A 23,347-nucleotide genomic window follows, 5' to 3' on the forward strand; every position below is an offset into this window, starting at 1 on the left:
TCCCTTCCTTCCTTCCTTCCTTCCTTCCTTCCTTCCTTCCTTCCTTCCTTCCTTCCTCTTTCTTTCTTCTGGTCTATCAACTATAGAATATTTTGCCTAAAAGAATGTTAAAAGAATTCAAGGAAATATGTTAAGCATTTTACCACATTTTCTTTACTAAACTTGGCTTTGAATACTTGGGTGGATGGGGGCTTCAGTAGATGGTTCAGAAATAATGATCAATAACTTAATGGCCCAATCTTCAAAGATATATTTAATTAAAAGATCTAGCAAGAATCTGGTGTGTTCTGTCACTTTTGAGTTTCAGTTGACTCGTAGGATTCTAGAAGTGACTTTATGGATTGTTACTTGGTAGTGAGATGCTTTAATTATTTTTATAATTAATATGAAAATGGGAAAATTACCATTGTGCTTCTATTTTCTTAGCCACTTATTTACTTATTTGATGTTGCAAATAGTAACTTGTTTATTCAAATTACTTACTAACTGCCTGAGAGCTATTTGTTGTAGGGTCTTCATTCCATTTTCATTATAGAAATACTGAAGCCTGGGTAGATGCCTCATATGGGTGGGTAAAAGCATGAAGATCTGATTTTGGTCTTTGTAACCTTAATAAAGGTGGAAGGAGAGAATCAACTTAATAAAGTTGTTCTCTGTCCTCTATACTTGCTCTGGTATGTAAGCCCCCCTCCCCTTATCCCCAGTCTGTCTGCCTCTGCTTCTCCTCGCCCTGCCCCCTCTCCCCAGGACACACACAGTGTATACATACATACACACACAGACTGGAATGCATTAAAAATGTGAAATTTGGTGTTGGGTTAAATTCAGTGTCTCATACATGATAAGTTTATGTTTAAGCAGTGACCTTTACCTTCCTGATTCCCTGGCAAAGTGGTTCATCCAGGATTTCAAAACGTTTACTTTTAACTTGCATTCTTATATGAAAAGACATTTTAAATCTTCATAATTTATTTTCATAATTTGCTTAGCAAACTTTGACAGTAGTATATGTAGTTTTATATAGGGAATAATTTGAAAAACACATGAACTTTAAATTTTGGATTTAATGTAACGTCTTTTAAGAAAGAGCTGGAGGCTGGGAATAGTAGAACACACCTTTCTTTAATCCCAACATTCAGGAGGCAGAGTCAGGTGGACTGCTTGCTTAGAGGCCAGCCTGGTCTACATAGAGGTTTCCAGGACAGTTAGAGATCCACAGTAGAGACCCTCCCCCAAAATGAAACAACAATAACAACAATAAGAAAAAGAGCTGGGCAAAGTAATGATTGCTTTCAAGCTCAGCACACAGTAACTTAGGAAGATGGTTCTTTGAGAGTCGGAGGCTAGTCAAGGCTACGTAATGAAACCCTGTCTCCAAAAAAAAAAAAAAAAAAAAATGGATGCTTATAATTTTAGCACCTAGAAAGCTAAGGCAGGAGGATGGGGAGATCAGCCTCAGCTCATTCTGGACGATATAGTGAAGCCATGTCTTACTCACTCCCTGAACCCCTTGCATATAGATTGAACATACTTATGATTCTTTTTTTATACTTTATTAACTTGCATTTAATTTTTGTTTAAATAACTAGTCAGATTTCCTGAGTATGGAATGTTTTTAGGCCTTTTTAGCAAAAATTTATATTTAATTTGATAGTCATATTAAAAATTAGTATTTATGTGTATGGGGGCACATGTGTACCATATGATTGCAGGAGTCCACGGAGCTCAGAGAAGGGAATCAGTTCTCCTGAAAACCTGAGTTACAGTTGGTTGTGAGCCACGGGATATGGGTGTTAGGAGCCAACTCCATCCTCTGTAAGAGCAGTAAGCACTCGTAACTACTGAGCTCTCTCAGCAGCCCTGGTGCCAGTTTTTTTTTTTTTTTTTTTTTTTTTTTTTTTGATCACTGAAAAAATCTGAATGTTCCTGTAACAAGTTTGGTTTTATCAATACTGTTTTCTAGCAATTCAGCGAATGTGAATGAGCTGGCAGAATGAATTTTACTGAATTAAGCAACCTAGTAACTTGTTTTCATATTTAAAAGCACCTGTATTTATTGTGTTGAAATTTACTTAACTTTTCAGTAGGAAATACTGCACTTTCTGTAATATAAAACTAGGAAAATCAGTTTTTACCAAGTGGAAAGGTAGAGTTTTATAATATTCATACTTTGTAAACACAGTAAACATAAGTTAAAATACAAATAGAAGTTCAGAAGTTTTGTTTAAATGTATGATTTCTCAGATAAGAAAGCCAGAGACTTTGCTGTAATTTATTACAAAGCCAAGTTATATTCTCTTACTTACGTAAAATAGTGGTCTTTGTTTAGCTTCTTAGAGTGCTAGGAGAACTGTGTAGTTCCATTGATTGGTTCCATGCAGTGGAAATCTGACCTTTAGCAGATGTTTGAGAAGTTGCCAGCACAGCATGATCAACCATCTAGACAGTTTCTCCTTGTTTTCTGACAGGCCTGTTATGGTTTAGTAACATGCCAAACTCTTTGTCATAAATAGCTGAAGCTTTGTAAATTATTAACAAAGTATTGCAAGATACTGATAAAATAACCTGCCTCATCATGGACTAAATCCTCTAACTTAAGAAATCACTGTTAAATCTTCTCAAAATATTGTGGAGTGAACAATATTTTGAGTTGTTTTGTTCTGTGAAATTGTTAAGGTTGCGTGTATATATGTTCCATTTACTTGGCACAATGTAGACATTAGGCTTCTCATATTTTAGTGTTAGTTTTAGGCACCTTCATTAGTTGAGTCTTATAAAAATAGTAAGTTTTTGACAAGGTTTTTTTTTTTTTTTTGTTTTTAAACCAGTCCTTTCTAGCACTTGAATCCACATTAAAAATTGTTCCCTGAAAGACTGCATTTTTTTTAAGGCCAAGTTCAGCTGTGTGAGTTCAGCTAGAACACTGTAAGCTCTGTTTTCTTAGCTCTGTCCCCTGAGTGTACAGGAAGAGAGAGGAGGAGTGCCTTAATGTTTGAGAACTGAGTGATGAATGGACAGGCCCAGCACTTGCCAGACTGCATCTTTTCCTGCAGGTGTCGGTTGTCCATAGAGCATTATAGTTGCTTTTCATTGTGTTAGATATGGCAAGAGAGGTTGTATTTTAAACAATACCCGAGGAATACAATCTTGTATATTTTCCTGTATAGGTGTGTAGCCATTTTTGTGTCTTTAGACTTACACAAATAAAGGCTGAATACATATTCCTTACAAGTGAAAATGAGTTCTGTATGTTCTTATATAAATTGATGTGCTAGTAATCATCTCATTCTTAACTTTTCATATTAGTATTTATGATTGTTACCAACACACAGGAAGAGGAGAGAAATGGGGCCAAGTTGTAAAACCTCAAGAAGTCTACTTTTTGAGTACTACTGTTGACTACGCCAGCAAGACTTCCACATCCTAAAGGTTCTATCACCTTCCCAAACAGCACCACCAACTAGGGACCAAGTGCTCAAGAACATGAACCTGTAGGGATAAGTAAACATCTTTATATGTAATTACACTACTATACTTTTATCTAGTTATTTTTAGAATTTGGAATTTTAGAGGTCAGACTGGCCACATCTGGCAGAAAATTATACCACATGCTTCCTGAAGGCTATATTAGAGAATCCCTATGGCTTTTATGAATATGTGACCCAGCTATTATTCTATTATATTCTGTTTTATAGTAAAGTAGCTAGCTAGTGTTACATCTATCATAGTGGTATTCAAAATTAGAACAATACTGAAAAATGCAAACATGATGTGACCTGAATCTAGATTCCCCATCATCATAAGGGGAAGGGAGAATGAACAGGGGAAATAAAATTATACTAGATATACTAGAAAGAACTCTTAAATGTTTTTCTTACATTTACATGTATACCTATGCCACCTGTGAATGTGGAGGCTAGAGGACAGTTTAATAGGTTCTTTCTGTCCACCATGTGGGTACTTGGGGATCCAACTCAGGTAGCTAGGCTGGGCAGTAAGCACATTACATGATAAGCCATGTCACTAGCCAAGAGAGTAGCCTGGTTATGTAGCACAGGCTGGTCTGGAACTTAATGTGTATCCCACATTGACCCTGAACTTTCAGGGACAACAGGTGTGCTCCACCTCACCCAGCCAGAAATAGTCTTCGTAATACTAAAGAAAGGAATATGAGAAAGGAGTTCATTAGGGGAAAGAGGTGTGTGTGTGTTTAACATTGTTTGAAGTAACATTAATACTTGCATGCTCATTATGAATACATGCTTAAGCTTGGTTGAGAATTACGTGTCTGGGAGACAGCAATATTTAAGATTTTTGAATTAACAGAATTAAATACTATGAGAAGCTTTCTCTTAAGGACTAACTGTATATAGAAAAAGAGTTATGGAAAATGACCTTGAGTTGCCTAAATAAAAGAAAAAGAAATGAGCTTCTAAAATAATAACAGGAAGGGAATCTGCAGGACCTTATATTATGAAGAGAGTTCTAGGACAGCCAAGGCTGTTATATAGGAAAACTCTGTCTCAATAAAACAAAACAAAACAAAAGAGAGATGGCACCATCTGTGTGGTGCTTGTGATGAAAGCTTGGGTACCTGACAAAGAAGCCAGAGACTAGTCCTGGGTAACTGTCATTATTGAGGTGCATCTAATACTTCTTCTCAGTGATCATCTCCCCCCAACTTGATTGAATATTATTCCTATTAGAAACATTTGTTCCAGGGAACAATCTCATCTAGCCGATAGACTGCCATTTACATAGACTGTAGTCAGTCTCTTATATTGGCTGTACTTAACTCCCAAAGAGTTCTATAATTTTGGGGGCCTTCTGTGTGGTAAAATTGATTGTTTACCAGAATCCCCTAACTGTAGGTTAGCTTAACATCCTTTATTACACTAAACTACCACTGCTTGCCATGATTCTATTATCAGTCAATTCTGTTTGATTTTTTGTTGTTGTTGTTGTGTGTGGAATCCTTATCATCCATCATGTTATATACATTTCATTTACAGTTTGGCTTCTATCTAAATGTCTTATCCGAAGTTTAAGAATAAACGCTGTAACATACATTGAAGACTTTGCTTTGCATTAGTTTTGGGTTAGACTTAAATTACAGAGGTTCATCCACCTATGTACTACACCTATGTATGAATATGCCTACACCTTGATATTTTGCTCCCGATTGTATTTTAATCTTCATAATATTTTGTCTTAAAAAATGCAGACATTAATTACCTTAACCCACTTAAGACAAAGGATTTTAATTGAAAATGAAAACTTAATATTAATTGTAAGATAAAATTCACTCTATAAATAAACCTTTTTAGAAATATATATTTGTGTGTGTGTGTGTATGTGCACTCATGAACTGTATTTTTTTGTGTCAGTCTAGATTCCAGATTGAGTTTTTATTAACCTTAATGTTGCAACCCTTAATACAGTTTCTCATATTGTGGTGAACCTCAACCATAAAATTATTAGTTTTGCTACAGTTGTGAAACATGATATAAGTATTTGATATGCAGGATATCTGATACGCAGTCTGACCCACAAAAGGGTTATAACCCACAGGTACTTCTTCTAGACTCTGGAAGATGGCACTGGATTCCTTTGGAGCTGTGAGCTCCCTGTTGTAGGTATTCTGAACTGAGAATTAGGAACCTTTCAAGGACACTCAACCGTTGAGCCATTTCTAGCACCAGTATAAACCCTTTTAAAAAATGCCTTCAAGCTGCTTTAAAGACAAGGTTTACTTTAACTTTATGTGTATGTAGAGTGTTTTGCCCACAACTGTGTATGTTAATTATGTCCTTTCTGGCCTGCAGAGGCCAGACAAGGGTATCAAATCTCTTGGAATTGGAGTTTCAGGCAGCTGCGAGCCACCATATGGGTGCTGAGAACCAAACCTATGTTTCTGTCTGTGTATGAGTGGTAAGTGCTCTTAAGCTCTCTCTCTCCCTCTGTCTGTCTGTCTGTCTGTCTCTCTCTCTCACAAACACACACTTTCTAGAACACATTTCTTCTTTGTTTTTAAAAATCATGTTAGAATTGTTTTCAGTTTCTGTCATTTGACACATATTAGAAGTACATGCCTACTTGGGGCTATGAATATTTCAACTCTAAATACTAATTTAAAAAGTGGCTAGGTATTTTCTTACTGTCTTTTCTCATTTTGAATTTATTTACTTTTTAGACTGTTTCTTCTACATCTTTTAGTTTTCTATTCAGTTCTCCTTGGTGGAGAAGATTGATGCAAAAGAGGTGGTGTGAGTAGTTATTTATTCTCTCTGCTTCTGTTTATTCTGCATCATCTTCTTTCATGGTAATAGTCTTGTTTCTCCTTAATTCATCATCTTTCTTTTATTCAGTAAATTGGTCTATTTGGTTTCCTTTCTTTGGTAAAATTGAATTGAGTCAAATGAGAATATTTACATTATTTTGGAAGCATTCTTACTTATTTTTTCCTGTTTCCATTTTTTTAGAATAGGTACTATTAAAATCTGATGCCAGAAAGCGCGCTCTCTCTCTCTCTTTCTCTCTCTCTCTCTCTGTGTGTGTGTGTGTGTGAGAAAAGTCTTAGGGGATTGAGCTTAAGGATTTGAGCATGCCAGGCAAGTAAATGTTCTACCAGTGAGCGTGCCATATTCAGCCCTGTACCTACATTTTTTAAATTCATACCTTCATTTATTCAGTTTACTGACATTTATGAAATTACTTGCATATATAAGGTCATAAAAAGTCAAACGTTGATATAACTTTAACAATATAGTTCATACTTTTATAGGGAATTAACACTTGTTAAAATTGATTTTTGCCTTGTGGTTTCTTGAACATACTAATGACTGGTGTTTCCTTTTGAACTTAATATGTGAATTTTTAAAGTTGACTCCAGCTTGAGTTCTGGCTCTGACATATATTCATTATATAGTACTATTGGACACATTGTAAAACATTTCTGGATTAGCCTTCAGATCCAACACTCAGGCAGAGTCAGATAAATCCCTGTGAGATTAAGGCCAGGGTGGTCTACAGAGCATGTCCTAGGCAGCCAACTGCCTGACTTACCTCTTCCTCCAAAAAATGTTTGTGTTTTTTTTTTTTTAAACATGGCACATGTACCAAATGGTATATTACAAAGGTATAAATGTAAATAAAGAGTATTTTTATCCTACGATGGGTAATACATTGTTCAGTTAAAATATGGCATAGCAAGTAGGTAAGGTACACTCCGTGTTCATAGATCTGAGTGTGTGCTTGTGCTGTAAACTTGGGTTTTTAAAGAGGATTTGTCATTTAATAACATACCCGAAATTCATAGTTGTTCTTCCCTTAAAAACAAAATAAGGAGAGGAAGCATGCTGGCCATGCTTTTAATCTCAGCACGTAAGCAAGAGAGAGGCATTCGAAAGTCTGAATTCCAGGACAGCAGGTCTTCGTGTAAGAGTTCTAGGTCATCCAAGGATACACATTCAGCATTCAGATGGAAAGGTGGAATAGCAAGTCTATTTTAGAAACTCGATCTATAGATAAGGAGGGTTTTTGAATAATATACTTAAGAAAATTGCCCTTTTGTAGAGGGAAGTATTGAATTTAGATAGTAATCGCTATTGCCATAAATACATCATGTATTCAGATAAGTCGTGTCTTTTCTTGAGGGTTGTGTTGATAGCTAGAAAGTCTTGCTGTATAGGAACTTGCCAGCTACCTGCCTCAGCCTCCCATGTGCTAGGGCTTATGGACAGATTCACGTGTGTATTGACAAAGGTATCATGCTACTTACTTGATCATTTTCTCTGATAATCCTGATTTTGGGTAAGACTACATGCAACAGTTACAGGCAGTACAATGACAGGCACATGATTAAACAAAGCACATTGAATAGTCTGCGAAATACAGATAATTGATTATGAGGAACTAATGACTTGATTTCCTTTTTTTTTTTTTTTTTGCGACATGGCTTTCCTGTGTAACAACCCTGGCTGTACTGGAACTCGCTTTGTAGAAGAGGCTGGCCTCAAACTCAGAGATCTGCCTGCCTCTGCCTCCCAAGCTCTGTGATTAAAGGTGTGCACCACCAACCACCAGGCATGACTTGCTTTCTTTAATAATGTAATCACAGCATGAAAATATTAGGTGAAAATCTTTAAACAAAGGTAGCTTTCAGAGTCATGTCAACTAGTTGGAACTTCTTATGGACCTTGAAGAACTTAAAGCACATAAAATGCCCATCCTTGGAAAGTAAATGCTGATTTATTATAGGTAGATTTTAGAGAACTAGTTGGGATGAGTTTGAAATTGTTGAAAAAGCAGGCCATGGAGGCCCAAACCTTTAATCCCAGTAGTGGGAGGCAGAGGCAGACAGATTTCTGAATTTAAGACAGATTTCTGGTCTACTAGGACAGCCAGAGAAACCCTGAAAACTGGATGGATGGATGGATGGATGGATGGATGGATGGATGGATGGATGAAATTGTTGGAGTTGACAATGAGTATATTATGTTACTGTTTCTGTGCTAAAAGATTAAAATTTTTAAAAAGTATTTTGTACATTGTTTTTTATGTATCATAAATCATTAATTTTGTATACTAAACAAAGACAACCTATTTTTTTAAATGAAAATCCTGTTTATAATTTTCTCCTGGTGAAAAATAGATTAAATGATGGTTAATAAATAATAGTGATTCTTGTTTGCAAAATTTGTGGTTATTTTAAAAATTGCAACATTGCAATTGGTTAAGAATGAAAGAACATTGGAACATTGGTTCCTGTTCACAGGGATTATTTTTATTTTTAATTGGATGAAAAACTTTGTCCCTGAATTCTGTTTTCCTGTAAAATTCTTCACAACCTGAAAATATAAATATGTATGTAAGTTAACAATAGTAAATGCACCAGTTATTGTCCCTCCCCATCCTTATTTTTACATATACTGCAAGACAGATACAACCATGTGCCAGTGTCCCGTTTCTTTGGTGGAAAGGTGCCATTAAAATGTGGTGGCTCATATCTGTAAGCCCAACACTCAGGAACCTGAGTCTGATGCTTTTTGGGAAATTTGTGTCCTTATTGAGCTACATTGTAAGTACAAACCAGTCATTGCTAAATAGCAAGATTTTATCTCAGGGCGGGAAAAGTGTAATTCCTTTCCCTTAGGAGCTGGGGTGTTTTCTAAGATTTCATTATAAACAAAACGACTTTAAAGTTGAAAAAAAGTGCGTTCTTTTTCTGAAAGTTCTGAAATACCAGATTTATTATCTTTTAATTTTGGATTACTTGTTTAATCCTCTTTCCAATTAATTTACAGTATTACCCAGTTGTATTTTATCTGTTTTTGCATGCATGTGTGCTTGTGTAGGTTGTCAATGTTTTGTTTTCTTCAGTGTGAGATTATACAGCCTCCAGTACTGTGGTTCTTCATCACTAAAAGCACTTGTTCATACTTTAAACCTGTATTTTTTTGTGCACCCTTTTCTTGAGAGTTTTAAGTTTTTCTGTTTTAAGATACACACATTTTGTCAAATACATTAGTTGTAAATGTTTTTCTACTTTGTAGTTGTTTTATATTGTTAACACTGACTTGTCACAGCAATTTTAATTTTGATATAATTTTTAAAATAAATTATGACCTTAATATTATTTCTGAGAATCAGATTGCTACCCAGAGGTCACAAGGTTTTGACTTTAAAAAATATTTTACTTAATATGTTTAGGTTTCACCAATTTGCATCTGTGTTTTCTATAGGATGTGAAATGTGGGTGTGTAGCCCTATTGTGTGTTATGCAGTCTAACAGTAATCAGTACAACCATTTTCCACCCATCCATGGTCTGCAGACACTGTTAGGTGAGCTAGTGAAAGAAATTCAGTCATCTTGTCTTTTGGAGTGCTGGGTCATCTGAAGTTTTTGGTTATGATACTGGTAGTATACACGCTTTCTCAAAAAGTAACTTCATATTAAATTGAGCACTCATTTTGAAGTAGATTTTAAAAATATACTCAGAAAGGAAACACATTCCAAAAATCTTATTTCTTAATTAAAAGTTGGTGTTAGATTGGAAGGGGGGAAAAAGAAAGTAAAAGGGTATTGAGCCAGGTGTGGGTGTCCATACCTTTTACTTCAACACTCAGGACAATAGCCTGGTCTGTGTACCAAGTTCCAGCCAAGCCAAGTCTTATAGAGCAAGACCTTATCTTGTTTTGTTTTTCCTTTAAGCTTATTGAACGATTACCATGTTCTTTGTCATTTCTCTCCTTTGTTTTACCCAAGGTTAATAAAGGTAATTTTAAAGGGTTGTTGCAAACCCATTGTAGATATCTCATCTTTGTATACCAATATATAGTGTGTTGTGTGAGACCGTTATGACTTCTGGATTGCAGATATCATTTGAACTTCATTTGGACCTCAGTTCTTTTGATGTTTTTGTTTAGTCCAGTAAGAAAAAAACAAAACAAAAACACAGATGTTGAGATGCCAAATTATTTTTTATGCACCCTTTCGTTTTTGCAGTGCTAGAGAAGTGTTCTGTGACTAAGCTACATCCTTAGCTTGCTTGATTTGAATTTTTTGAGTACTGTCTTAATCAAGGTTTCTATTTCTGTACAAAACACTACGAACAAAAAGCAAGTTGGAGAGGAAAGGACCTACTTGACTTACACTTCTAGGTCATAGTCCATCACTGGAGGAAGTCAGAATAGGAACTCTAAAGTAGGGCTGGAACCTGGAGGCAGGCGCTGATACAGAGGCCCTGGAGGGCTCTGCACTGCTTTCTGACTTGTTTCCTCAGGCTTGTTCAACCTTCTTCCTTGTAGAACCCAGAACCACCAGCCCAGGGATGGAACCACTCACCCTGGGCTGTGCCCTCCCCCATTGATCACTAATTGAGAAAATGCCTCACAGCTGGATCTCATGGGGGCGTTTCCTCTCTGATGACTTACTTATGGCAAGTTGACACACAAACCCAGCCAGTACAAGGACCCAATCATAGCAGATTTTGATACTGACTTTTTGTTACTAAATTACTTATATAGATCAATACATAAATGAATCTTGTAGCAACACTATTGTTTTCTATATTATTTCTTTATAGAATATTTTTCTTGTTAGTCTAGTAGCAAATCAGGGAAAGGTTTATGGGTAAAGTCAGCAGTGGTGGTTGGTGGCAGTGCTGTAGTACTGTGATTTCAATTTGGATATTATTTAACATTTCATGACTGGGTTGGCTTCTTCCTGGACCTATTTTCTAAATAAAAGCATGAGTGTAATGAGTATATGTTATAGACTACATTTTGAAGAATGTTAATTAATGTAGTCTGAAGTATTTATCACTGCCTGCCTATTAAGGGTCTCATTATATACTGGCTGGCCTGGAACTCTGTGGAAAAGGCTGGCCCTTAACTCACAAAGATCTGCCTGCCTCTAGCCTCCCAGTGCTGGGGTTAAGGCATGCTTCAAGATACCAGGCACCTTTTTTAATATGAAATATTCTTTGTGGGTAAGCAACATTAGGATAAGGTTGCCGTTTGATTTTGAATAAACCACAAGATAAATTTCTCAAAGCCATGCAATTCATTTTCATTTTAATATAAATATTAGGTCTATATGATGATACCAAGTAGGTATAATCAACTTGCAGTTATTTGAAATAAGTTAGAATCACTAAATTCAGCAGGATGTGGTAGCTCATGCTTGTCCTCCAAGAAACTGGGAGGCTGAAGAGGGGGATTGCCAAGAATTTCAAGGCCAGTGTGGATTAAATTATGAGACCTTGTCTTCAAAAACAAAAAAAGGGTTATTAAAGAGGCATGTAGTCATTTTAATAACCAGGGGTCCAGTTCTTAGAATTTATTGTTATATTATCTCAGTGAGGATGTAATTTTGTAGTAATCATATTAACAGGCATGGTTGTGCAAGTGCCCTCTCTGCCCCAAACCCAACTATTTCTGAATAATGACCAGTTTTTATATCCCGTTGCAATGTTTATATAGCTTGGAATCTTCTCTTTCCTTTCTTAGATAATTACAAACACGATGGTTAGTCTGCAAAAAGAAAAGCTATATTCAAACACACACATTTTTTTTTCTCCTAAATTAGTCATTCATGGTTTTGTGATATATTTACACAGAAAATTTAGTAGCTGCTTTGGTTTACAGGTACAACAATCTAGGCATTAGGAAATAAAACAAAAAAACAAAACACTAATTCTTGCCTCAGAATGTCTTCTACAGTTAATGAAACAAAACCAGTGTGTGGGGGGACCACCAGGTAAACTAAGTGGCTAGCTTGTAACTGCCCTGCCACAGAGTGCAGAGGTTATGGTGTGTGCCACAACAGCTCTGCTGCCAGGTGTATATTCTGTATCATTAAAAATATAATTTTTCTTAATCTTAGTGTGGTTTATTATGTTGACTTGTACTTTGTGAGCCATTTCTACTACCTTTTGTGAGTAATGTTTTATGCCAGGTTCAGTTTATAAGTTGTTTGTGGTTGTGTTAGTTCCACAGAGATATGAGTAATTTGCAAAGCGTAATATATTTTGTATTTACTTTTCTTTTTTTCCTTTTTAATGATGTGGATTCAGGGCCTTTTTTATTTAAGCATTTATTTTATACTACTGAGTAATACCTCTAGCTACTTTTTTACTTTAGCTCCACCATTAGAATGATCAGTCACACATAGTTTTTAGTGTGTATTTCAGATATGCTGAGTAATATGTGCTAATTAGCATTGCTTGAATCACTTTTATTACCATGTATGTAGTCATTTAGGATTCATTTTCTTGTTATAGAAATAAGTAGGGTTCTTGTTCTAAAATAACACTACAAAGCTCCAGCACTTGGGAGGGAAAATAGGAGGATCACAAGTTTGAGACCAGTATGGGCTACATAATATATCAAGACCTTGTGCCAAAAAACTGAAAAGTAATGTTAGTAATGTATACTCTGATGCTGTTCCATGGGTTAATGTTGCTGTGTATGACTGAAAAATTGTGTTTCTTTTTTTCATAGGTTTACGTGGAATTTGATGACCTTGAATGGGATAAACGGGAGTGGGTTAAAGTTTATGAAGATTTTTCAACTTTCTTGGTGGAATACCACTTAATCTGGGCCAGAAGGAACGACCCTAGCCAGACTCAGGGATCAAAGAGCAGACAGATTCAGTGGCCTGCACTGGTAAGATTTGTTCCTGTCTTGTTAAGTGTTTTCAGTTGTTCCCTTAAGATGAGTAAACATTGAATGTAAGTTTTACAGTGTCTGGCCAATTATAGTTTAATGTTCTTTAAAAGTCGTGATCTAGCATAAGTTTCAAAACACTGTTGTACTTAAGAGTTTTGTGTGTCAGTTTAATATTTTTCAGAATATTTAGTTCATAATTGTTTGTTCTATCCAGTTAGGTAAAAACTTAAATTTGGTTATAGAATTGATGAAAAACAGTAATTCAGATGCTGTCTGTATTGTGTGGAACAGCTTTGTTGAAATTTTGAGGTTAGGGTGAGATGCTTGAATTTCTAAAGCTTTCAGAAGCATGTGACTCTTCTTGTATTGTTAATTAGTCATCACTGTAGGTCATACATGGTATGGGCCAAATTAATTTATATCAGGGAATGGTTTGTTTAAGAAAATATTTCAGTAAAATCCTCATTAGTTTGAAGAGTTAGAAAATGAAACATGCTAACTAAACAAGATTACTAAATTGAGTTAAGCAAGCCACTTATATGTTCATTTAATTCCAGCAGTTCCAGAGGTGACAGCAGGAGGATTGGGTCAGGAGTTCAGTGTCAGCATCATCTACATAGTGAGTTCTAGGCTAGCTTGACAGCCTTTCTCTAAGAAGAAAATGAAAAATTTATTAGGAAAATAACCACATCAAACAACTGTTATTGCTCTCTGGCAAAATGCTTAGCAAGTAATGACTAGGAAATGGTTCCTTTAAACCAATCTCATATCAGCATGATGTAAATTCTTTGAAAATTATTTCAGTTGGAAAGATGGCTCAGTAGGTAAGAACTTGTACTTTTCTTCTAGAGGACCTGAATTTGGTTCTCAGCACTACTCTTGGGTGGTTAATATTTGCCTGTAACTCCAGCTCCAGAGTACTCCAAAATCTCCTGACCTCTGTAGATGTCTGCACACACATGACACACACTTCATTGATGTACACAAATACACATTTTCAAAAAGCTAACAAGCAGTATTTCAGGTATTTGATATGACTGACAAATAAGCCAGGTGAGATACTTTCCAACCCCCAGTTTTTAACATTGGGACTAAGCTTGTGCCTCAAGCACACTGCAAATCCTCCATGATGTCCTCTATAGCCTTCCACATTTTTTGAAGTATAACTTGCTTACATATATTTTTTTATTTTAACTAATTAACTCTTTAATGCTTTTGTACATGTAAAAATAGAAATTTATTTTGACAACTCCTTTGAAACAGTTTGAATACAAGCATGATTTTAGAATATAGAGGCTAGGGATATAACTCAGTAGTAGAGATCTACCTGTTCCTGCCTCCCAAGTGCTGGGATTAAAGGCGTGTGCCACCACTTCCCCACTTTGAGTTAGTTTTTATAACAGTCCCATGTGGTCTTTCATAGTTATGTCATTTTCCATTTGTATCATCAGTTTGTTTAGATATTCAACAATGTTCTCTCCTGTTAACCCTCTCATTTGTATGTGTGTTGCAGTAGTGTGCTTGATAACTGTGAAGTGGTATCTTGTTTTTATTCCAAATAAAGAGTATGATGTTGTGTATCTTTTCATGTTATTATTGGAGAATATGTGTTTATTCTCTTTTACTTGGCCGAATTTGAATTCTTTGGTTTATTTTGCTATTGAGTTTTAAAAGTTCTTTATGTATTCTAGTTATTACTTAGTTTCAGGTGTGATATGAAAATGTTTTCTTTTTTTGGAGTCCTTTTTGTATTAGGATTCTCTAGAGTAGTAGAACTGAGGAGAAAGAATCTCTGTCATAATACCTTTGTTGTCAAATTAAAGAACAAAAGACCAGACCTAAAAACTAGGACTTGGAATCATGATTCAAAGTAGAAGGGTGGCAAGTGTCATCCCTGGCTATTCTGCAATTCTGAGACCAGCTCTCAGAGGTCCACTTTCCTTTGCTTCCCAAGTGCTGTCTTAAACACCCTAACCCAGTGGGGCTGTTAATAGTGCAGCATTTTCTGAGCAACAGAGTTAGTTTTCCACTGCAGTCTTCCAGATCACCCAGCAAAAAGGAATCTCACATTTGGTGCCCCTAAAGAATGATGTTTATACTTCTGTTTTAACAACTAACTCATTTGCTTTGTATTGTTACCTATTTTCATGTCTATCCTCTGATAGATTGTACATTTGAAGACAGGAATCTGATGTAGTTATCTTTCTGTGGTCTCTAAAGCCCAGTGGTGTACCATCAAAGACAATGAATACATATTTTAAAGTAGTAAGTGGACTACAGCCTGGCTTGATGAAAGGTACAGCAAGTTTCTATATATAATTTATGTTAAAGGACAAAGCATATTCTGGTAAGTTACTAATTTTAAACAAGGCAGAAAAGAGCAAATACTGAAAAACTCAGAACACTCAGGTTACAGAACACAAAAATCTGGTTCCTACTTCTTAGTGAACATTTTCTTTCTTAAATAGGTAATTCTGATGGTATGTAAACCTTCATTAATTTATTTTAGATTCTTGGACTATTAAGAATCTTTTTACATTATTGTATATTGCACTTTTCTGGATAAAATGTTGGGGTAAGTTTGGTTTAGATTGTGGCCTCTCAAACGTGTTTTAGTTACTAACATGTTTAGACATGCCACATCCCAAATAGGAAGTAAACTTACGAATTTGCTTTAAATGTTTTTATCTCTTGCAGTCACTGTGTGAATATATAGCTGAAATATGGCCGTTTATTTTCATGTAAAATAAATGGATTCAAACTTGCTTTCTCACTGTAATATAGAAAGTTTTTATTTCAGTAGCCCTATGGTACACATACAAGCCCCCACCCACATTAAACAAAGGGAAATAAAATAAAAAAATCCATTTTATTTAATGAGAGCTTCCTATATTACTATGAGTGAGGAAACTGAGTCATGAAGCTTAATATCTTGAGCCTTATTGTCAATATGTAAAAAAAAAAAAAAAAAAGCAAAACTTTTGCTCTATACTAAGCTGTGTCAGGTTCTTTTGTTGAATCCTAGTTTTGTCTTAACACTGTTGCTATCAGCATTTTATATAACAAGCTTGTTGAGGTAAGCGTTTTGACGATGGACTTCCAGCCTATTAATTATTGTGTTGGATTAGACCAGCCATTCTCAATGTGTTAGTTGCGACCCCAATTGGGGTGACTCTTTGAACAGGGGTCACTTAAGACCATTTGAAAACACAAATATTTACACTACGGATCTTAACACTAACAAAATTACAATTAAGTAGCAAAAAAACAAAAAACTTTTATGGTTGGGGCTCACCACAGCATGAGGAACTGTATTAAATGGTCGCAGCATTAGGAAGGTTGAGAACCACTGGATTATAGATTATTCTAGCTCACGGTCCTTCTATTTAAGGTAATAAACTCTCAGTAGAAACAAAACATGTGTTTCTTTCACCCTTGGTTAACCACAGCTCTGGGTACATCTTTACATACCTATGTATCTCCATGGTCTCATGTCCTCAGGCATTCTGTCAAGACATCTCAAAGATACATCTTTTTGTCATATGCCAAAACTTTGGGGCTTGTTGATACCGCTTAAATGCTTTCTTATCATTGACCATCTTTTGCCCTAGTCTCCCCCCCCCCCCTTTTTCCCCCCTTTTTTTTAATGGGAAGGGGCTGGGCAGAGAACTGAGGAGGACTCAAAGCTCTGCAGAGGACCTGAGTTCCAGTCTCAGCATTTACACAGTGGCTCTTAACCATGTGTAACCCTAGCTATCTTGTGGGTTCTATTGACATCAGGCATGCATGTGGTACACACATGTACGTGCAGGCAAAACACTCATGCACAGTAAGTCAAATAAATATATCTTTAAAAAACGTACCGTGGTCACGCTCCATATGAACTTAATTACTGTGTGACTTCTGTATATATACTGTTGACCCAATGACGTTATAATGAAGCCGAAAAGTTCATGGCACCTTAGTTTTCTGTGTTTCATATACACAAATACCACCTTTATGTTTTAATTACCTGGGTATTCACTATAATAATATGCTTTATTGGTTTGTAGACTAGAAGTAATGAGCTAGTTAAGTAAAAGACATATGTTTTCTAGATTTGTGTAAGTATATATTTGCTCATTTGTAAAAGACAGAATGGCTTGCTGGTGACACGTTAAAACACGCCCCATGATTAGTTGATATACCAGCTTAGCATATTTTAATATTTCTATTTTAATGTAAAATTACCCTTGCTTTGAGATCAGTAGTTAAGAGCACGTAACTCTTCTTGCAGAGGACCTATTTTTGGTTCCCTGCAGCCTGTGTAGCGACTTCTAACTCCAGTTCTAGGGGATCTTATGCTGCCTTTGGTTTTTCCATCTGTGGCCTTAATGCCACTTGATTTTCTTTTTTTAAGATTTTTTTATGAGTGCTCTATCTGCATGCAAACCTTCCTTGCCAGAAGAAGGTAGTAGAGGGTATAGATGGTTGTGAGCCACCATGTGCTGGGAATTGAACTCAGGACCTCTGGAAGAGCAGACAGTGCTCTTAACCATTGAGCCACCTTTCCAGCCCTCATGCTGCCTTTTGGACTGTGTGGGCATTAGGCGTACGTGCAGTGAGAAGACATACATTCAGACAAAAGACAAAAAACATCCAGACAAAAATTTAAAATATGTTTTTTAAGGTGAAAATTTGTTTTTAATGTGAACTTGGGGATATATTAATTATTATATATTGTTCTTTTATTATGTTTTATTGAGCGTTTCAAATATTTCATGTTTCTCTGAAATTCTGTCTGTAGAATGCAGGTGGACCTTACAGTTCTCATCTTTACCTTGACCTCTTTAATGCACCTTGACTACAGTTCCGTGTCAGCATGTCAGTCAGTGATACTGGAAATGGAAGCCAGGGTTGTGTGTGTTACCAACTCTTTATGATAGGCATCATTTTATCGCTGTGAAGTTGGACCATAGTCATGGAGTCAGATTGTAAAAGAAAGCATTAGGGCTGGAGACATGCCTCAGAGGTTAAGAACAGTGGGTGCTCTTGCAGACATCCTGAGTTCAGTTTTCCACGATCACATGGTGCTCACAACTGTCTATAATGAGATCTGGTGCCCTCTTCTGGCGTGCAGGTGTACATGCGGACAGAACATTGTATATATGATAAATAAATAAATCTTAAAAAAAATAAAGCATTAATTGGGGTTTACTTAGAGTTTTAAGCATGACTCTGACCATCATTGTGGGAAGCATGACAGGAGGAAGGCTGGCATGACAGGAGCAGTTGCTGAGACTTTACAGCCAAATCAAAAGTAAAAGACAGAATAAACAGTTGGGCCTGGGGTTGGCTTTGGAAACCCTGCTCCCCTCCCATGACACACCTCCTCTGACCAGGCCAGAACTCCCAAACAGTTCTACCAACTGGGAACCAAACATTCAAATATCTGAACTGATGGGGGCTATTCTCATTCAAACCACCACACTAGCCCCCATGACTGAAATTATAAACAGAAGAAAAAGGTTTTAAAGTACTTTCTATTTCTCCTTTATGCCAGGAGGAACTGAGAATTGAAAAGGTGTCATTCATTTTTAAAAGGCTTTCTCTATTTAGTTATATGTATCAGCTAGTCTATTTTGATAATTCCTGTGTTGAAAATGGAAGTCCTTGATTTAAATTAGGCATTTGTCAATTTGAATATTAATTGTAGGCGGTTCTAAGCAATGGAGTTGCTATACTGTAAAGAGTCTTTTTGAGACCAGAGACAAGTGTTCATTTAACTTTCAATAAGTCTTGCTTTTTATTTACAGTCTATAAATCGGTAATGTTACAATATAGCTTCACATCTCATTACTGTCTGTTGAGACCTAAGTTAATGTGAGAGAATTTATGTGTGCATAATGAATTCTTCGGGATTTTACTTACGATTTTATTTCCTGTTTTATTCTTTTAATTATAAAGAAATGTAATAATTAAATCTAATGCTATCTTATTAGTTAAAAAAGATGCAGTGTGCATATTTACTGCTTTTTCTTTTTGCAAAAGATAAGTGTGAAAAATAAGATATTTATTTTTGCTTATATCACATAAGGGTACTTGTCATATATACATACGATATGGTCAGATTGATAGGACAGAAGCAGAGAAGAGGGGAGAAAGGCGTGCGTGCGTGCGTGTGTGTGTGTGTAAAGCTGGTTTGGAACTTACGATGATTTTCCGGTTTGCTTTGATTACCTGTGTGCATCACCACACTCCACTATACTCTTCTTCTTGTGTTGTTTTACTTATTTAATTAGATATGTGATCTATTAGAACATCTTTATTAACCTTTATTTCTTTGTTAGATGTCATTAACACCTTTTTCTTTAAATATTTGAGTCTCATTATTTATCTGTTTGTTCCCAAACTGTCTTATGCAGACCATGTTAGCTTTGAACTCAGATCCACCTGTTTGTATCACCATGTCCAGCACAAACAATCATTTCTTATATTTCTGATCCAGTGACAATGTATTAAAAAAACTCATGAAGCCAGCTGGTGATGGCACATGCCATTAATCCCAGCAAAGGCAGGTTGATTTTTGTGAGTCCAGGACAGCCAGGGCTACATGGAGAAACCCTCTCTCAAAAAAACCACAAGGTCTAGGTGTATATTTTTTATCTTATTTTTATTTGGGTTCCTTATACCTTTACCTTCCTTCACCCCAATCCCTTCCAACACCCCAACAGCAGGTAGGAGAGTAAAAAGATTATGGGAAGAGGGACCATAGTTTTCTTAGGCTGCTTCCTGTTGGTTAGGGTCATAGGGTTCCTTGAGGGAAGTCCAGTCTTTATAGTCAAGAATACTCCAACTTTTTCTCATTAAAATATAACAACAATGAGGAGGGAACTGCAGGGGGCAGGGATGTTCGGCACCCCCCCCCCCCAGGGCTCTGGTATTTATTCCTTCTTACAGTCCCCAAAATTAAACTGCCTGTATATCCCTCTCAGAGCCTGCACAAGGCAAATAATTTACTGTTGTGGACAGTCTGAAGCAGCTCCATATCCCACACCTGTGATTAAAACAAAGAACATGTTTATATAAAATAACTGACTACAAAAGGGGGGAGGAAAGTCATGGGATGATATAATTATGTCTCTATATCAATTATTTTTGTTTTTTAAAAATTCTATACAAAATTCTAATGGAAGTTTATTATGTTACTTGTGGAAAGCTATTGTGGAATGTTTATGTCTTAAATTGCACCATTTACTAACATTAAATTGTAAAATGGCATTTTTAGTCACATATGTTGGTACGGGCCCCTACTCTCAGCACTGTAGAGGTGGAAACAAGAGGATCAGGGGGAATCAGAGTAATCCTCAGCTACATAAAGAGTTTGAGGCTAGGCTATGTGATAACCTGTCTTTAAAAACAAGAGAACAGTTGTGTGAGATGGCTCAAGGGTTAAGGCACTGGCCACCTAATCAAATGGTGAAAGGAGAGAAATGGCTTCCTCAAATTGTCCTCCTGACTTTCCTTTTGTGTGCTAGGGTTCACAGGTATGCCACTCTCCTTCCTCAATAGTAAATGAATAGAATTTAAAAACGTAAATTCACCATCAGAGAGGCATTTTAATTAAACTAAGTTAGGTTAAAACATGGAATGATGCTTAATGGATATTAAAACTAGCGTCAGGGCTGGGGTGTAGCTCAGTGATTCTACTGGCCTTTCATGCTAGAGGCCCTGGAGTTTTGGGGGCGACTAGAAGCAAAATAGAAAAAAAGATGAGAAGTTTCTTCTTGTCAGGTGTATCCAGTGTAAAAAATGTCCATATTTCTTTTGGTATTACAACAGAATATTGTCTATAAATTCATGTAACAAAAAACAAAATAAGCCGCCCGTACAAAGCTGACATTTTAATCAAATTTACAGTTTTGTTTGGTCATATTTATTGCAGTCTTTATTTGCTGGTATGCCGCTTATGGCCACAAGTTGTACACACCAATGTTACTTAATACATAGATTAAATAACTTGCAAGGGGTTGTTTCTGGAATGGTATTGATTTTGTGAGTTTGGAGAAAACACATTTACCCTAATTCCCCTTTTCCCCCCATATCACAATCACTAAAATATATATCTCCATTTATTTAGGGTCTTAAGTTACACCATCAGATAAAAGTCCCGTTTTTCTTCCATGCAGTTTATAAATCTTGATAATTAATCAGTAATTTGATGCTATTGCTTATTTATTGCTTATTCTAAACACAAGTGAATTTTTTTTTCTTTGTCAGTGTTTTAAAAAAATTTTAAAAGATCTTCACAGTATTGATTAAAATATAGATAGATAAGTGTTGGGTACAGTCATTGAAGTAATTGCCATTGTTCATGGCAAAATGTAACTGCTTTGAAGGAATTTTCTAAATTAAATAGTACACAGAGGGAATTGGGTATGAACTTGGTGATAGGGCATGTGCTTTGCAGACATGGTATTCTTTATTTACTGTCTTGCACTGAAAATGTCAGTATAACTGAATGCTTTTTCAACCTTGTTTGTGGCTTCACACACACAGAAAATGTAATAATCATAGTACACTAAGTTAAAAAGCTGTATCTAAGAAGAGGGAAACACAGTTGAGAAAATGCTTCCATAAGATTGGACTGTGGGCAAGCTTATGAAGCATTTTTAATTTAATGGTCAATATGAAGGACCAGCATACTATATTTGGTGGTACCCCAGGCAGGTGGTCCTGGGGTATAAAAGCAAGCAAGCTGAGCAAGTCATGAGAGCAAGCTAGCCTAAGCATAGCCTCTAAGTTTCTGCCTCCAGGATTCTTTCCCTGTTGCGTTTCCCTACTCCGATTTTTTAGATGTGGACAGGGGGAAGTGTTAAGATGAAATAAACTTTCCACTCCAGGTTTGTTTTAATCATGGTGGTTTTATCATACCTATAGAAACTCTAACTAGGATACCTCACCTGATTACCTGAGTTTGATTGTTGTTAACCATATAGTTGAAGGAATGAACCAGCTGACAAGTGCTTCTCTGTCCTTCACATCTGTGCTGTTTATTGCTTTTTTTTTTTTCCCAGCTAAAAAAACCCAAAGAATTCTCCTGATGTAGTTTTAATCATGTTCTTGGTAGTCTGAGAAAAGATGCATATGCACAAACCAGTTATTGACCCCCTAGCCAAAACTACCACAATGGCTGATGCCTAGATGTCCCTTAACTCCTTTTGTAAGTCTCAGCATTCATGCTTCGTTTTTAGAACAGGAACTATTCTATTAACTATTATCAGACCACGACCAATGAAGCCAAAAACCAAACAACAACAGAAAAAACAAAAACTCAAAACCCCCATTGGTGATTTTTAGATGAATCTGAAAAATCATCTAAAGAAATATCATGTAAGTGTCTTTTCAGAATGTTGCTAATAATTGATGTCAGGAATTTTTTTTTTAATTTATTTTTTTGCTGTGAAGTTTGATTTCAAATATAGCAGTATCGCACTGAGAGAGCCCTCCTAATAAAATCAATATAACCATATCTAGGTGCTGTTTAAGCATTGAAAATTGAAATGGAGTGATTGAACACACTGAATTCTCATCCTAATGAATCCCGTAGGTGTGGTGAATGATCACCATTATCAGTTTGACTCGATTTAGAATCACCTGGGAGCATGGCCTGAACTTGCCAGTGAAGGAGTTTTCAGGAAGGTTTCACAGAGAGGGAAGACCCACCCAAAAGTAGCTGTCACTGCTGTGTGGCATTATCCAGAACTGAGTAAGAAAGGGGGCAAAGCGGTAAGTGCCTGAGCAGAGCGTCACTTTGTCCTGCTTCATGGCTGTGGATTCTATGGCACAGCTGCCTCAGACTCCTGCCATCATACCTTCCTAGTCACTGAGGACTGTGTTCACATCAGGAGCCACAACAAACCTTCCCTTAAATAGTAGTGTGATGTCAATAGTTACTGTTATTTAAAATTCTTAAGATGTTAACATTTAATAATTATTCCACGTAGATATGTACTCTCTTTTTGAGACAGGGTTTCTCTGTACAGCCCTGAGTGTCTTGGAATTCACTCTGTAGACCATGCTGGCCTCAAACTCACAGTGATCCCCTTTTCTCTGCCTCTCAAGTGCTATGATTCAAGGTATGTGCCCCCCATCACCCATCTTATTTTGGAATTTTTAAGATAAAAAATGCAAA

At 36.2% G+C, this 23,347-nt stretch overlaps 1 protein-coding gene across 1 annotated transcript in view; it reads left to right on the forward strand.

The window, feature by feature from the left end:
• The window catches only part of Jmjd1c (jumonji domain containing 1C), a 157,474-nt gene that overhangs the window by 45,624 nt on the left and 88,503 nt on the right, over positions 1-23,347 (forward strand). Inside the window, exon 2 of the mRNA XM_055598915.1 lies at positions 13,006-13,170. The gene's annotated coding sequence lies outside the window, so the exon portion shown is untranslated. The remainder of the gene's footprint in view (positions 1-13,005; positions 13,171-23,347) is intronic.

Source organism: Psammomys obesus, unplaced genomic scaffold, assembly GCF_907164565.1.
Source record: "Psammomys obesus unplaced genomic scaffold, mPsaObe1.curated_primary_1811, whole genome shotgun sequence".
Taxonomy (NCBI): domain Eukaryota; kingdom Metazoa; phylum Chordata; class Mammalia; order Rodentia; family Muridae; genus Psammomys; species Psammomys obesus.